This window comes from Ostrea edulis, chromosome 1, assembly GCF_947568905.1.
Source record: "Ostrea edulis chromosome 1, xbOstEdul1.1, whole genome shotgun sequence".
In the NCBI taxonomy this organism is placed as follows: Eukaryota; Metazoa; Mollusca; class Bivalvia; order Ostreida; family Ostreidae; genus Ostrea; species Ostrea edulis.
Window position 1 is genome coordinate 25,905,163 of NC_079164.1, and position 7,434 is coordinate 25,912,596.

Here is a 7,434-nt window from a genome sequence, read left to right on the forward strand (position 1 = left end):
CGTATGTGGTGCGAACGATCTACCTCTAGACCACCGCGGCGGTTTCATTCAATTAAAGAGAACGACAATTCAATTATTGCGAGCATTGATTGAATCGAGTTATTGGGGCGGTCCTTCAGATGAGACCGCAAAAACCCAGGCCCCATGTCACAGCAGGTGTAACACGATAAAGATTCCTTCCTGCTCAAAGGCAGTAAACGCCAAACATAGGCCTAAATTTTGCAACCCTTCACCGGCAATTGTGACGTCTCCATGTGAGTGAAATATTCCCGTTAAGCAATACAACCAGCCAATCGAATTGATGCGTGTATTAACTGAATTACTACTCTCTTAATTGAATTACAGCAGACACCAATTCAATTGTCTATCGTCTATTCATTTGAAGAGAGCAACAATTCAATTATAGCGCGTATCAGTTCATCAGAATAATTAATGCTATCAACAATTCAATCAATGCGCGCAATGATATAATTAATCATTTGAAGAGATTACTCGAATGGATGCTCACATCAAATGAAGTGATTATATATTCAAATGATTAAAGATATTTTCAGTTATTTGAGTTTGTTAATCTGGTGCGCCATAAGCAACTCTACACCCTGAAGAGGGATAATATATATATTATATATATATATATATATATATATATATATATATATATATATATATATATTATATATATATATATATATATATATATATATATATATATATCTCACTGTATCACGTCCAAAACTGTATTAATTAAAATGGATAATTTTAGTTTCGGTTATCTCACGTCTCCACCGGAACTATAAAAAAAATACAGAATTTATAGTTCCGTGTAATCATAATACCTTACGTTGTACGCAAAATGTTTTTGTTGTTTTAATGCTCCAAAAACAATGTATTCCGTCAACGGGAGAAAATTCATGGAGGGTCCTATTTACGGAGAAACTATCAACGAGTTGTTGGGACCAGACACAATTGAAATACTTCGAGAGGCAGGAGTTTCGGTATTTATTGAGTGCTAGTGCTTGAAACAGCTGATCAAAGTTTAATATGAAACTAGTCATATTACATACTGTCTAGATTTCTCATTATATATAATTATGTAAGTACTCTCTCCTGAAGGTGTGTAAAGTTTCATGTCAGTGTAAAAAAAAAAAGAAAGAAGAAGACCCGATCGGTATCTATTCATAGTTCCATAATTGACTGCTTTCGATGCATTTCTAAGCACCATTTTTAAATTTTATTTATTATTATTATTAACATTTTATCTTTATTGAAAATCCACATCTTTTGTTTGCATTAGTTTTTGTGACGAGGAACATGGATATTTTGATATGAGTTTCCAAGATTAAGTTGTAAATAGTTATCGTATAAAATGCTGTTACGGTCATTAGCTTTTACTTTCATTTTCCTGATCAGTATTCAATGTCGATGTTTTAAAGGAGAAACTTAGCAAAGGGGTTGCTGAAGTTTTTAATGATGATATATTCCGTCCAAATGGTAAGCCAGCAATGACATTTTGAGATATTTATTCAAAATTGATGACTACTGTATTAATTATTTATTTTCATGTGCATGTCATTGACTTTATATATCATTTCCTACAACTCCATATCTCATATTGTAGTGTCTCAGAAAAGAATGGCCAAATCAACTCGGGAGCAAATGACTTGCGAGACACCATCTAACAATACAAGTGAAGCAGTTATGAGGAACAAAAGGACTAAAAAGTCTCTGTTTTCTGATCAGGCTGATAGTAATGAAGATAAAATGTTTTCACAAAATATAACATGTTAATATCAATAGACTGCTGTCTTTACCAATAGTGTAGTTTAGGTTTAAGTATAATATAGTAAAAACAGGATGTGTTGCAATATGTCTGTCCCACCTGGTCCGTAAATGGGCAAGTGCAATCTGGGCAGTAATCCGTCAACAGAATGTTTATGTGGTCGAGGGTAAAGCACCTGACTGATAATTTTGCACTGTATATACAGTATGGTATGGTACAGAGATTTCAATAGTATTGTTTAAAGTCAGCATTTCGAAAATTATATGGTCATCATAGCGATCTAATTTATCAATACAACTTATCATTACGTTAAATGCTGTCTGACGTGTTTCATACCGATTGTTATAACGTTTTTGGCACACTGATTTTGAGTGCGGATAACTTCGTTTTCACGATCAGGATATAGGGCTACCTGCTTGTGTGACCAGTTGGCAGAGGTTGCTTACTCCTCCTGGGCACCTGATTCCACCTCTGGTGTGTCCAGGGATCCGTGTTTGCGCAACTATCTAATTTGTATTGCTCATAGGAGTTGTGAGATTGATCATTTTTCCATATGTGATATGTATATTTATTTATTTATTCATTTTGTATAGGATCTTCTATAGTTTGTAATTTGATATATGATTTCAACCAGTTGTGTAACTTCTATCCCCGAGTTGTGGCGAGTTGGATATAAATCATGTCAAACCACAAATGATGGAAGATTTTTTTCACATTAAGCTAACAACCCCCCCCCCCCCCCCCCCCCCCCCCCCTGTTATTCATTTACGATACTGCATTGCTGGAAATTTTGCTTTTGCTTCTTGATATTTTGTAAAACCACCCTACGTAAAATTGAAGTTTTATGTAATAGGCGATATCCACTGAATAAAGGAGTAAACATGTGATGTATGTGGGTGTGAATGCGTGTGTTATTCATAGGGGAAAATTGACACTCTACGGAGTTTGAGGCGACATTCAGTTTGCGGAAAGCGTGGTCGGAGACTGAGTGCAGTAAGCCTGTTATATATGACTTACTTGATTTACTTCCTTCTTATCCTGTGGAGAATAAGGTCGCGAAAAATTCCTCCCCATTTTGTCCTTCGTTCTGCTATCCTGCTTCCCTCTGTCCAGGTCTTAGCCTAGTATTATATTTGTATGATTGTATTATAACTGTTGTGGTGCATATGGGTAGTAAACTGGCATGCATTACGCTTCAATACCCAAAATGAATTGCAATTTATTACTATTCTGGGAAAGGGGAGGGAGGGGGAGAGGGCTACCACAATGTCCGCCCCCTCATGTCGCCGCGGGAGTTCTCATGATAAAGAAACCTAACTGCCACGGCCCCGAGTGAAGTGTATAGATCTAACTTTGTGGTACTTCACCCAGCGGCGTCTCTACAGGAGTGAACAATTTCTCGACGTAAAACAAACAAAAACTTTTTACAATTTGTATTCGTTATAAATTTTGACAATGAAAATATACGTTTATTTGATTTAGATGATCAATTCGAAAACAGACTCCAAAACATTAAGATTTCAATGGTTATCTTTATTTTAGGAAACCAGTATAGATTTTGAAAATAGAAACTAAGACTTTAAACGTCACAATAAGAGCACTCATATTAAAACAAATTGCATGTTTTAGAAATGAGTGATTCCAAAGTTAGAACATCTTCGCTAGCCAAGGGTGACGATACACGGTGAAAGAGGAACACCGTGTATCGTCACCCTTGGCTAGCGAAGATGAAGTTAGAAATAACATCCCCAAAGTTATTTCAATTAAAGAGGGTTAGATAGTTTGTTTTATTAGTTACTAAGTATTCACACAGATATATTACACCGGAGGATCTGTTTGGTACAAATATAGTTGATCGGATTATACTTTGTAGTAAGGAGATCACAGTTTTTCATAATGAAATAGTAAGCTATGAGTATTTCTGCTACAGACTACTTATCCAATTGTCTGTTAGTAGAGAAATAAACCATTTTCTGCTTGTTAATACATACTTATAGATCTATATCTTGAAAGTTTTTTAACCATGTTTTATGAAATATTGAAATATATATTTATTACTATACAGTAAGATATACAGTTTGTGGTACTTTTGATTCCAGGTAAATCGATAACATAACTACTTTTTAGCAAACTGTGTAGTCAATATCTGCAAGAGTTATCTTTCTTTTTCTGTTCCAAGCACGGTGCCGCGTTGGGAGATTATTTCATTTGTACATAAAGAGCGTCATTATCGCGGAAGCCTGAAAATGTTTAGAATATACGGGTGCATGCAGTTAGAAGATAACACCGACGAAGCGTAAATACAGTAAGGGAGTGATTGTAATGGTATTAGTGGATGAGAAAATGTATATATACTGTCGACAAGGGATGCTTACTGCTCCTAGGCACCTAATCTCACCTCTGATGTGTCCAGGGGTCCGTGTTTGCCCAACTATCTATTTTGTATTGTTTATGGGATATATGAAATTGTTCGCTGTTCCTTGTCTTCGCCTTTCATGCATGTACTTCTTCATTTTCTCTATCAGCTGACCGGAGAAGAGCGCATGTGACGTCACAGCACCACGTGACTACCTGATGAACGAAATGTTTGCCATGGTTGTTATAACGATCTAGTTCGTCAATACAACCTCGCATTGGGTCAAATGCTGTCTGACGTGTTTCATACCAATTGTTAAGCCGTTCTTGGCACACTGATTTTGACTGCGGATAACTCCGATTACCTGATCAGGATATAGGGCTCACGGCGGGTGTGACCGGTCAAGAAGGAATGCTTACTCCTCCTAGGCACCTGATCCCACCTCTGGTGTGTCCAGGGATCCGTGTTTGCCCAACTATTTATTTTGTATTGCTTATAGGTAACTCGGGTTTAATTTATAAAATCGTATTGTAGCTATTTATCGCAGTATTTCGACGAAATAAGTATTAGAATTAATCCCTATATGCATAAGGAAAACAAATTGTATATGATTTAATGAACTTTGGAAACATGCGATATGTCCTTTAAATATTGCGCAAGAGCTTTTAGGCAATGTAAATCCCTCTACTAGTCAAACCATGGAAACCTGGATACTAGCATCATATCATAGCATGACTTGTCCAATTTCAGTGTGGGAGAATCTAAAGTACACGTGGATATCTTATGTTTATCAAGGAAACCGTAAAACGTATCATCTAATTTGTGTTAGTAGAATACTTAATCCTTTTGATTAATTAACAAGCTATAATTAACAGTGCAATCTCTTACATTTCACTTTTCATGTAAGGAGGGGCAATATGTCACAAATTTAAACATCATAGAAAATATACACGTTCATAATATTTTAGGAGTTCCTAATATTTCAGGAGTTCCTACTATTTTAGGAATTTAACAGCTTTGGTTTACAACCAGAATATGCCCCCAAAATATAATATATTAACCTATACGTCCATTTTTGTGCATTAATTCTCATAACGTCAACATCATGACGTAAGAATCATGACGTTATATAGTTTTAATGCTGAAAAACAACACCAAGTTTAAACGACTGTAAAATGAAATCTAGAAAAGATATTGTTATAAAATAAATTGTTCTATAACCTATCAATCTTTGAGCATCAACTGTGAAAGTATCATTTATTTTGGCGAAAGGGCCAATTTTAGTACTTTATGGCTTTAGTTCTTTCTGTCAAAACTGTACAACCTCTGATATATTGATCATTCATTTATTAGTAACCTCATGGGACATAATTACTGTACAAAAGCCTTTGAAAATTTGACTTGTAAATCTTCTAACGTTGTCTTTGCAATTGAATGTAATCTTTGTGGGTTTATCTATATCGAGGAAACTAAGGGGTCATTAAATAAAAGAATACCAGGACACAGGTTTTAAATCAATAATGCTGGTAATCAACATCCCTAGATGCTGGAGTTCCCCATTCACAACATCTTCGTCGTCTTTGGTGATCAAGTCTTCAAACAGTCAGTTGGAATTCACATGGGCACGAATTGTGCTCTTTAATCAGTTGAAGATTTTATTCATGTATCTTACTGTGGCCTTCAACTCGACATTTAGATATATATCGACATTTTATATCTTAAAAATACATATTTTCATTCAAAACTTGATTTCACATATCCCAGTAAACTGAAAATAAGACACCACAGAGTCTTCCACATATGCTTCATACATGGATATTTTTATATTGAACATATATGTTAACGGCAAACTAACAACTCAATTTTATGACAAACGGGAAATCTTCAGCTTCTCCATCGTCACTTCCCATTTTTGTGTAGCAATATGCCATTATCACTTGCTTATGGTGTTTATGTCTTTCGACTGATTCGATATACAAGAACATGTGCGCATTGTCAGTTTTTAAATCGATGCAGGATACTTGCAAATAAGTTGATGTTACAACAGTCTCGTTTAAAGTCAGCATTTCGCAATTTTTATGGTCATTATAACGATCTAATTTAACGATACAACCTACCATTGGATCAAGTGCTGTCTGACGTGTTTCATACCAATTGTTAGGCTGTTTTTCACACAATGATTTTGACTGCGGATTGCTCCGTTCATCTGATATAGCCCTAGGGCTCATGGCGGGTGTGACCGATCGACAGGGAATGTTTACTACTCCTAGGCACCTGGTCCCATTTCTGATATGTCCAGTGGTCCATGCTTGCCCTACACTTAATTATATATTTTTAAATGGGAATTATGGGGATGATCATTGTTCGTTATTTTCACCTTTTCATTTGGTAAAGTAAAGAAAAACAACTTGATTATTCTCCGTTTGACTTTTGACTGACAATGTAAAGGCGATAATTCAAATTACTGGTGATAATATGTGTAGTAATCTTTATCGTACCACACCTACTGTGGCACGGACCTCGGTTTTTGCGGTTTCATCCGAAGGACCGCCCCATTCAGTCGCCTCTTATGACAAGCAAGGGGGCACCGAGGACCTATTCTAACCCGGATAATATATATATATATATATATATATATATATATATATATATATATATATATATAAAAGCACTGAAAAGGCCATGACACTGTTGCTTATTTAAAACTCAAATTTTCGACGCAACCCGCGTCTTTATCAAGAGACATATATTACATAAACAAATAACACGCAAAAACGACAAGTATCGATAAACTACATTGGTGACAAGAGTGATACACTATTGTACTGAGTGATAAAAATGGTGGTGGCTTTTTTTTTTTTGAGTTTTAAATAACCAACAGTGTCGTGGCCTTTTCAGTGCTTTTATAAATTTCTTTACTGGCCTTGTATCTTCTCAGATCCGACACTTTAAGAAAGTAGGGTGTTGTTGGGTTTTTGTGCTTTTATATATATATATATATATATATATATATATATATATATATATATAATACATGAAATAGAGTCTCAGTAATCGGATACTAATATTTTATATATATATATATATATATATATATATATATATATATATTAGTATACATAATGATCATTCATTTTGCGTACATTTTATCAAAAGTTGATTTAATTGTGTTGTATGGTTGCATTCCTTTTCTTACCCTTGTAAAGTGCCTTAGAGTAATTTGTTTGATATAAGATTGATTAATTGATTGATTGTATCTTGCTTAACGTCTCGCTCGAGAATTTTTCACTCATATGGA

General features: G+C 35.0%; 1 long non-coding RNA gene across 1 annotated transcript; it reads left to right on the plus strand.

Annotated features, from left to right (window-relative positions):
- Positions 1-717: 717 nt before the first annotated feature.
- On the plus strand, positions 718-2,664 carry LOC130046748 (uncharacterized). Its single transcript, XR_008795804.1, has 2 exons — positions 718-1,491; positions 1,619-2,664. It is a non-coding gene; the product is annotated as an uncharacterized LOC130046748 (long non-coding RNA).
- Positions 2,665-7,434: the final 4,770 nt, after the last annotated feature.